The sequence below is a fragment of the Gorilla gorilla genome, chromosome 3 (genome assembly GCF_029281585.2).
Source record: "Gorilla gorilla gorilla isolate KB3781 chromosome 3, NHGRI_mGorGor1-v2.1_pri, whole genome shotgun sequence".
NCBI classification, from domain to species: Eukaryota; Metazoa; Chordata; class Mammalia; order Primates; family Hominidae; genus Gorilla; species Gorilla gorilla.
Window position 1 is genome coordinate 101,599,520 of NC_073227.2, and position 10,836 is coordinate 101,610,355.

The 10,836-nt window shown below is 35.7% G+C and overlaps 1 non-coding gene across 1 annotated transcript; it reads left to right on the forward strand.

The window, feature by feature from the left end:
• The first annotated feature begins 10,306 nt into the window (after nt 1-10,306).
• On the forward strand, nt 10,307-10,422 carry LOC115934530 (U5 spliceosomal RNA). Its single transcript, XR_004070301.1, has one exon. It is a non-coding gene; the product is annotated as a U5 spliceosomal RNA (small nuclear RNA).
• Nucleotides 10,423-10,836: the final 414 nt, after the last annotated feature.

The following is a 10,836-nucleotide window of genomic DNA, read 5'->3' on the forward strand; positions in this document are numbered from 1 at the left end:
AGAATAGAGAACTCATAAATAAGACCACACATCTACAACCATCTGATCTTCAACAAACCTGACAAAAACAAGCAATGGGGAAAGGATTCCCTATTTAATAAATGGTGCTGGGAAAACTGGCTAGCCACATGCAGATAATTAAAACTGGACCCCTTCCTTACACATTACACAAAAATTAGCTCAAAATCGATTAAGACTTAAATTTAAAACCCAAAATGATAAAAACAAAAACCCTAGAAGAAAATCTAGACAATACCATTCAGGACATAGGCACTGGCAAAGATTTCATGACAAAATCTCCAAAAGCAATTGCGACAAAAGTAATAATTGACAATTAGGATCTAATTAAACTAAAGAGCTTCTGCACAGTAAAAGAAACTACCATCAGAGCAAACAGGTAACCTTCAGAGAGGGAGAAAATTTTTGCAATCTATCTATCTGACAAAGGTCTAATATCCAGAATCTGCAAGGAACTTAAACAAATTTACAAGAAAAAAACAAATGGCCCCATTAAAAAGTGGGCAAAGGACATGAATAGACACTTCTCAAAAGAAGACATTCATGTGGCTAACAAACATTTGAACAAAAGCTCAACATCACTGATCATTAGATAAATGCAAACCTAAACCCCAATGAGATACCATCTCACATCATTCAGAATGGCATTTATTAAAAAGTCAAGAAATGACAGATGCTGGCAAAGTTCTGGAGAAATAGGAATGCTTTCACACTGTTGGTGGGAATGTAAACTAGTTCGACCATTGTGGAAGACAGTGTGGTGATTCCTGAAAGATCTAGAACCAGAAATACCATTTGACTCAGCAATTCTATTACTGAGTATATACCCAAAGGAATATAAATCATTCTATTACAAAGATACATGCACAGGTGTGTTCATTGCAGCACTATCCACAATAGCAAAGACATGGAATCAACCCAAATGCCCATCAGTTAGACTGAACGAAGAAAATGTGATACATATACACCATGGAATACTATGCAGCCATAAAAAGGAACAAGATCATGCTTTTTGCAGGGACATGGATGGGTGCTGGAAGCCATTACGCTCAGCAAACTAACGCAGGAACAGTAAACAAACCCCACATTATTCTCACTTACAAGTGGAAGCTGAACAATGAGAACATATGGACACAGGAAGGGGAACAATACACACTGGGGCTTGTCGGGGGTGGGGTAGGGGGAGGAAGAGCATTAGGAAAGATAGCTAATGCATGCTGGACTTAGGCAATGGGTTGATAGGTGCAGCAAACCACCATGGCACATGTTTACATATGTAACAAAGCTGCACATCCTGTACATGTACCCGGAACTTAAAATAAAAATTAAAATTAAAAAGAAATTTCTCCTGGGCTGACACCTTTAAGTCTAATATTGTTTATTTATGTAATTGTTCTCAATATAGATATTTAATAATTTTAAAAATTGTGTTTAAATACTATGTTGTCATTAATATGTTTTAAAACCTGTTAAAGGGAGACAAAATTATCCCAATATTGTAAAAAGAAAATGCTTTATGTATGAGTACTTATAATTATATAATTTGTGTTAAATAATATAATACAATAAAATGATATAATTAATATAGCATGTTACACACACACACACACACACACACATAATGTTTAAAGAAGGAGAAAAAGAAGATTGAGAGAAAATCCACCAAAAAATTATAGTAATTATCTGGGTAGTCGAACTGGAGATGGCTTTTATTTTCTTCTTTACATTTTTCTGTTTTTCAAATGTTTTATATTTATAAAACATTGCATATCATCAGAGGAGACAAATCATTATTTTAAAATGTCCCTTGGGAGCCAATAACACGTTTATTTAAACATTTCCAGGCTTTAAAAAACACTCCTTTAATATAGCCATGACATTTTCTTGCAATATGCAATTTCACACAACTTCTTTCCCCACTAGACTTTATTATCTTAACATCTGTGATTTACTTGTTTTTATATTCCTACCTACTCAGCTATTTAGTACACGTAGTAAATGCTCAGTAAATGTTTGTAGGATAAGATAATACACATTTATGAGTAAATGCAACTAGGCCATTTTTAAATTCAGACTTAGTTAAATAACTCTACTTTTGTTGCCTTTTCCCCAAGCTTATAGGTTCCTTTTCCCTACTATTTTTAAGCAAAATTTAAACTCTTTCCAAAACATTTAATTTTATTTTCATAAAAACAATACCCTTTTCTTTGTGTAATCATTTCTTCTTTGGTTTCCCCAGTATTCTATTAAATTACATAGTTCTAATAACGAGTTCAACTGGCATGAACAGGCTAAGTTTCCAAACAGCAGACTATTGGGGAGTATATGCCTCAATGGTGGCAGAAGTGAGGGAGTGAACTAGAAAGTGGCACAAGGGCAGTAATGGTCCAACATCCAAGGGACATTTGTGTGGGTTATTGTTTTTGAAAAACTGGAGCAAGTAAGCAAAGCGGAGTTCAGTTAAAAGAGCTCTGACTTGCTTGCATCAGGCCACCTGCTTTGCCTACAGGATTCTTTTGAGAGCACGAGCACCTGTGCATTATGAGCATTTGCTCTTGCTTTTCGGAAGCAAAATGAAATGGCTGAAAAACAAGAAATGGAAGAAACTAAACTAAACAGAAGAAATAAGAGCTCAAATCATTTGTGTGTGTGTGTGTGTTTGTGTGTGTTTCTGGCAACTGAAAGAGTTAAATTTTGGAAAAACAAATCAATTAGATGTAAGAGGGAAAAAAACTTCTAGTCACTTTGTTACAAAAATATCCCACATTCTGGGAAACTAGCCCAAAACCTAGGAAGATTTGGATTTCATGTTAGACAAGCAGCATCAGCCACAGAAGAACTTTCTAGTAAAAAAGTGTGCATAGAAAAAAAGGTTGGAATTAGTTGAAATAGAAAAATTGAAAATAAACAGGGAGGGCCAAGCATGGTGGCTCACGCCTGTAATCCCAGTACTTTGGGATGCCGAGGCAGGTGGATCACCTGAGGTCAGGATTTCGAGACCAGCCTGACCAATATGGTGAAACCCCATCTCTACTAAAAATACAAAAATTGGCTGGACATGGTGGTGGGTGCCTGTAATCCCAGCTACTCAGGAGGCTGAGGCAGGAGAATCACTTGAACCCGGGAGGCTGAGCTTACAGTGAGCCAAGATCGCGCCATTGCGCTCCAGCCTGGGTGACAGAGCAAGACTCCGTCTCAAAAAAGAAAATAAACAGGGAGGTCAGAAATCATAACTTGAGTGTATGTCTAAATTACCATCTTAAATATAGTGTTTGCATGTTTAGGTTTAAATGATTTAATAGATATTTCCCCCAAAAAATAACAGTTTAGTTACAACTTTGATTAAGAGCTTAAGCCTTACTGTTTGAATTCTGTAACCATCCTAGTACTCCTAGAATATGTACCCCATCAACACTTCAGAATTCTGATGAGTAAATAAAACTAAACCTAGATATAAACCTAGGTACAGAGCAATCATAAACATCATAATTACACACACATGTATTTATATATGACAATTCATAGATTAAAATTGTTTATCCATTCCTTCACTTGAGTTAAGGAGAATCTCAGGAAAAGTGTCTTCATTTAACACTGAGCTGAATTTGCTTATTTTTCCTTTGCTGTACCTAGCATTTTCCTTGATTATATATTATTAAGTTATATTATTAGAGATTGTTTAGAGTATTGAAGAAGTGTTTTGAAAGACAAATTATTTTCTAATGAAATCAGCACTATTTCTTGCAGCAGATTACTGGATATTGCAGATGTGACTCATAAAATACCTGTCAACAGATGAGGAAAGAAATCTAATTGTGTAAAGGGTAGAAGGTACATATATCTTGTTTTCTAAAAAGAGACTATATAATGCTCAGAAGAAGTTTTAAGACCTCTATGTAAAGCAAGGTGCTATTTTAGTAATGATATATACATAAAGTAATTTAAAATTGACCATTAAATCATATACAAACATATTTGGACAACTCATCTGACCTATACTAGTTCTAAAGAAAAATGTACAATATAGTCATGGTTGTTTCCGTGTCTAGAAAAATGTGAAAAAATCCAAATGTCAATATTTGATAGATTTACTCTGCTGATATGATGTTTGTTCTACAAAGAAATGGGACAACAATAAACATTGCTAGTAATAAGATATGGTTGAAATTTGTTTTAATATTTACTCTTAACATTTTTTCTATCCTTTCCTTATTGTGTTCTATCTTTTTTCTTTCTTTACTTTTTCTTTCATCACAATGCAAACTCTGTAAAAACAGACACTTATCCTCAGAAACTGTGCTTTCTTTTATACTTTACCTTGAAGTAATAATTAATGCCATTTAGACATATAATCAACTTTTTTCTTTATTCAGAAATATCCCTCCTTACACCAAAAGCACAATAAAAGAAAAATATAGATAAACTGGTTATCAGCAAAATTAAAAACTATTGTAATACAAACGACAAAGTCAAGAGAGGAAAGACAACCTATAAAATGAGACAAAGGTTTTTTCAAATTATGTATTTGATAAGGGACTTGTATCCAGGATATATAAATAACTAGTACAACTCAATAATAAAAAGACAAATAACCCCATTTAAAAATGGACCAAGGATTTGGATACATATTTCCCCAAAGAAGATACACAAAGGACCAGTAAGCATATAAAAAGATGTTCAGCATCATTAGCCAACAGGGAAATATAAATCAAAATCATAATGAGACACCACTTCATACCCACTAGGATAGCTATAATCAGAAAGTCAGATAACAACATGTATTGGTAAGCCTATGGAAAATTGGAGCTCTCATATACTGTTGGTAGGAATATACTATGAATAGCCACTTTGGAAAACAATATGGCAGTTCTCAAGTGGTTAAACTTACAGTTATACAATCCAGCAATTCCACTCCTAGTTATATACCCAAAAGAAATGAAAACACGTGTTCACAAGACAACTTGTACATGAATGTTTATAGCAGCGCTATTCACAATAGTCAAAAAGTGGAAACAACCAAAATGTCCACCAACTGATGACTGGATAACCAACTGTGGTAGATCCATACAATGGAATATTATTTGACAATAAAAAAAGAATTAAAACACTGATATATGCTGCAACTTGGATGAACCTTGAAAACATTATACTAAGTGAAAGAAGCCAGACACAAAGGACCACACATTGTATGATTCCATTTATGTGGAATGTCAAAAAAAGGTAAATCTATAGAGTCAGAAAGTAGGTTTCTGGTTAGTGGGTTTCCTATGGCTGGATGGGGAATGAGGAGATTGGGGGTGACAGCTAAATAAGCTTTAAAAAAATACCTCCTTTATCTAGAAACAGATAAATGATATTGCTACAATATCTCTTGTAGCAAGATATTGGTAAGCCTGCAAGTTGTTGCAAACTCAATCTCATGAGTTCTTACACATTTGTGTACTCACCTGTCCCTGGTAGTGCAGAAGCTCTGAATTTAGCCTCAGAAGCACTAGGTTTTGTGTCTTGTATTCCTCTTACTAGACGGCCTTGAGAAACTCACTTAACTTTTCCAAGTCTTATTAGACAGAGATCATAATAACTAACTCACAGACATATTGTGACTAAATGATATGACATTGGTCAGAAGGCTTATCAACTATAAATTACTATACAAATGTAAGTGGTTGCTATCGTCAGTTCTATAGACTCGGGGTCTTGAGAAGTCAGGCCCAAAGAGACCTGACTTGAATCACTCAATTATACCAAATTCAGGAGCCAAAATATTTTTTCCCATAAGTTATTGGCATACAGGTGATATTTGCTTGCATGAGTAAGTTCTTCAGTGGTGATTTGTGAGATTTTGGTGCACCCATCACCCAAGCCAAAATCTTAATCTACAGTGAGAAATCACACTGCCAAGCAGATCAAATCATGTCAGTCTGTCTACTCAGTTCCTTCCAAGGAAAGAAATCTATTTGGGAAGCCCAGTTACCATCAGAAGGTTGCTTAGACAGTGTAAAATCAGGGCCAAGGAGCTGGATTATCCTGGGAGCATTAGGAAGATAAAGCAAACTAATGGATCACTTTCCTCCCCTGTGGGGATAGATCTGTCAAACAGACCAAACATCCTTCTTTCTTTAATGCAGTAGACTGCTCATAAATCCACCCTTACACCTCTATTTTTCCAGGTAATATTCCTCCCACTCTGATTATGTATAACTACCTCCACTTCAGCACTCTTCATTTGACACATTGTTATAACAAGCCAATTCCCAATTTCCAACTCCTTTTGTATTTATTGCATTTTGCAGTAGACTGCTTTCCTGGTGACAATTTGTGACATAGAATTCCTCACAGTCTCTATAGAAACTTTGATCTAAGCATTTCCCAGAGAAAGCTAATCTCACTATATGGTGTGGCTTCTTTTCTGATCCAGTTGTCTTGTCTTCTTCCAAACAACTTATCTCCAACCTGAAAAGTACTCTACAAGTGTGAATTATTATCATCATTGTTAGTTATGCAGGTCAATACCTTAATGCTTGGTTACCATGGAATGATTAGAACCTTCTGGTAAAACACAGTCCTCAATGACTCTAGGTTTTCTGCCTTCCTGGCAAACACATACTACTGTTTTAAAAAATCAGCTTTGCTTGGAAAAAAAAAATGTCTATGGTTATAAAAAACATTCAAGTCATTGGACCATTGTTACTCTCACTGAAAGTTCTCTACTATTCTAAAATTAAAATGTAGTTATTAACAGATTTACTGAGTGTGTCCAGAAATGAAGATATTATTATTGATCTCACATGGCATAGTGGAGAGAAGGTGGATTTCAGAATCAGAGAGTTGGTTTGATATTCTGACACAGCCTCTTACGAGTAATGTGTCTTGGTCCAGTTACTTAACCACTCTGAAATTCACTTTCTTTATCCATTATAAATATCTCATTGAGGGTGGCCTGCAACCATGAAAAATAAAGCAAGACAGCAAGCAAAGTAATTGGTATGTTGTAGGTACAACATAAAAGATGGCTATTATTACTGGGGCCTTTGCATTCTTTAAAGAGGCCTCTACCTTTGTGAGCTTAAAATCAGTATTGGTCTTGGCTTGCTAGGTAACCTTCAGAAAGCCTGGGTCTTTCTGTTCATTATTTGAAAAGTAAAGGGAAAATGACATTTTTCATGTTTAAAAGTAATAACAGTGTGCTTACATAAGTTTTTCTCAGCCCACTGAAATTTTTTCTTACATATTTCAAAAAAGTGTCTCAGTGCATTATAGAACCTAAGTAAGGTTTATAGGGCAGATGCTTAAGAAATGACCTTCTATGTGGAGAAACACAAACAGTATCTGTATGAATTTTCTCATCTGATCTCACCTACTATTTCAGGAGAGAGAGTAGCTCACAGCATTACAGACCTCTGACTTCAAAGCCTCTTAGTTTTAAAACTGCTGTTTGACTTGGAAAAACCATGGTCGGATGCTTAGGCTTTTAAAAGATCAAACACCATTTAAAAGTCCTGGTAACTGCATTCCCTGGGTTTTATAACCTGATTCTCTTCCAGAAAGGAAAGAATGATCTGTGAAAGGAATACTATGTAATGAAGCATTTTTAGTGAGTCAAATTTTTTACTTTCTAAAAGTGCTCTGAGTGTTGATGACACTAGTGCAACTCTTCCACTGAATAAAACAGATGCAGAAAACAGAAAAATCTAAGAGGAGAGGCCTGGCGCAGAATACCAAATATAAGACAGTCCTAAATGAAGCAAAGGGAGTTTTTCAAATTTCTTCTTTTTAAGATGATGTTCTCTGGGTTCTTTATGTTCCTGGGCTGGCCTTTCAGGTTTCTTGAGCCTGTCCTACCCCTACCATAGCATCTCAGTCACTCAAAGGAATATTGCCTCCTTTTCTTCCATTGACCCCTTATGTTAGTCTGCTAGGGCTGCCATAACAAAATATTATAGCCTGGGTGGCTTAAACCACAGAAATTTATTTTCTCACAGTTGTTGAGGCTAGAAACCCATGATCGGGTGTCAGCATGGTCAAGTTCTAGTGAGGGCATTATAGATGTCCTTGCTTCTCTATGTCCACCATCTCCCAGTGTGGTCTTGTGACCTCTTTGTGCATACATAGAGAATGGAAGCAAGCTCTCTCTGATGTCTCTTCTTATAAGGTCACTAATCTCATCAAGACTCATGACTTCCTCATAACCTATTACCTCCCAAAATGTTCCACCTCTAAATATCATCATGTTGGAGGTTAGAGCTTTACCATGGGAATTTGGGGTAGAAAACAATTCAGTCTATAGCACTCCTCTAAACCTCTCCCTACCATATCACTTTACTGAAATTTAATGGCTTCATGGTTTATTCTGCTTTATAGTGTGACAGTCACCAGATAAAGTGAACCGATACACTTATGGAAGTTAAGTAGAAAAGTTAAACCCCACATCAGGTTTAAAGTCTGAATACAAAAGGGTCAATGGCTTATTGTGCAAAAGGTTTTACATAATAACTTTACTTTGATGAATTTGCCAATATTCAGAGATTGGTCTTCAGTCTTCCAGACTCAGAAATCAGATTTTTGTAGATCCAGCTTTCAGAATCCAACCTCTGATGAGAAAATTCACATTTACATAGCTCACAAAACTTTTGTGCAAATAAGAATGCCAATACATTTGTAGACAATGATAGATAAAAGCTCTCTCACACACGAGGATATTCACATTGACACAGACTCCAAATTCTAATGTGTTCTTCTTGGAAAGTCAACTTATAATCAGAAAGCTGCTTGCTAAACAAGAATTCAGAGGACAAGAGATTATCTGCCTAATTAAAATGTCTAGTATCATGAGGCTAAGAAAGCCTGATCTATCCGACCTCACTGTAGAAATATCCTTAAACCTAAAGGATCATGAGAAACAGTCGATTGGCAGGACCTTCTCTTCCTGAAGTATGCCCAGATTGGGCCTCCCAAGTCACTCTGATGTGCCACACTTCTGTTGCTAAATTATATCACGGATGATGAAATTCTCCAGTCTTGCTCTGGCCTGGGAGCCACTGCACCTCTTTCATAAGGATATTATAATGTGAGAGTTCAGTACAAGGGCTTGAGAGCTAGACGATCTCAGTTCTGCCACTTTCTGGCCGTGTGACCTTGAGGACTTCATTGAAAATGTCCTAAACATCAGTTTCCTCCACTGCAATATTAAGAAAATAACCTCATTTAATTTGCAAAATTGTCGTAAGGATTACATATGTAATATTTTTCACAAATTAGCCTTTGTAAATACTAAAAAAACTTACCTATTATTTAGCGGGAATTTACAAATCTGTTTAAATTCGTTATCTGATTTTATAGTGTGACTCCCAGGGCACAATCTCATTTGTCTTATTTCCAACTTCCTTGCAGCTATGGTTTATCTCACATTTGCTCCTGGAACCTATCTATCATACTGATTATAGAAACATGTGAGTAACTCTTTCTAGAGTACACACTGACTTTTCTGTCCAGTGACAGAGGGCTCCAGGAGATACCATTACTTACCACTTTTCTAGGACAGGAGTGGAGAGTTCAGGCCACAAAGAGAGAACATCACTGTGGAAAGTTTCTGATAGTGTTGAAAAGAGGCAACAGAAGACACTATAGAGGTAAAAGGCAGAAGTAAACTGCTTTTGTTCTCATGGGTTTGCCAAAACCCATGATTACGTCTTTCCTTTATTTTATACTTGCTTTATTGCAAAATATACTATAGCTATCCAAAAGTATATATGCTGGCTTTATTCATAATTGTTTCCTTGCTTTTTTTATATTTTTGCTACCTTAATATTGGTCCCTAGCTATTTTAGTCTGTTTTTGAACTTCACATAAATGTAATCACACATTATTTTATGATTCCACTTCACTCTTCCACTTGGGGCCCCAAGAAGGCAGCATGATGCAGAGTAGCAACAGCTGCAAAGTGTGACCACTGGGCCTTGGGCAGCCCATGGACTGCCCTGCACCAGCATGTTGTCCTGTTGTTCTCACCAGGGACAGAAGCAGCTCAGAATGCTGGACTTCAAAGAGCTTTGTTCTTGCAGTCAGGGACTAGAAACCCTAAGCAGTGATCCGTTAGTGGACATAGGACCAAGGAAATGTCAGTAGTTGCCACACAGTGAATAACTTGACTGCTGTGTCTTAAGTTTTTAACTTTCATCCATGATGTTGGATGTAGTTATAGTGCATTCATTTTCATTACTATATGGTATCTCATTCTATGAATATAACAGATAATTTATCTATTCTACTTTTTATAGAAATTATTTTGATTCTCCAGTTTCTTTTCAGATCATATAAATTTTTCTCCTTTTACTAATGATTTTCATGAAGAGGAACAACTCTGAGTCTTAAATCAATTTTTGAGGCCTTATTTTGGCAAGGGTCTCTATATATTATTTTATATATAAAAGAATAATTAAGATTATTAACATAATAATTTTTAAAAAGTATTTAGGTTCCAGTTTTATCTATTCTGAATAATGCTTCTTTGAAAATGCTTGTACATGTCAGGGGTGAATCTGTAACAAAAGAATCAAATGGACATTCTAAAATTTTACAATGTAATATATGAAAGTAAGAATGTAACAGATTGGTTTAACAGCAGATGGGACACAATTTCCATTAACTGGAAGACAGATCAATGCAAAGGACTCAAATTAAAGTATAAAGAGAAAAAGAACTGGTAGGATTTAAAAAAAAAAATGTAGAAAAGTTCCAACGTTGAATTGTGTGGCCTGACCTAGTCCCAGCCAGTCGAAGTGCCAATATTCCCTTAATCACAGGATTGAATCAAGAGTT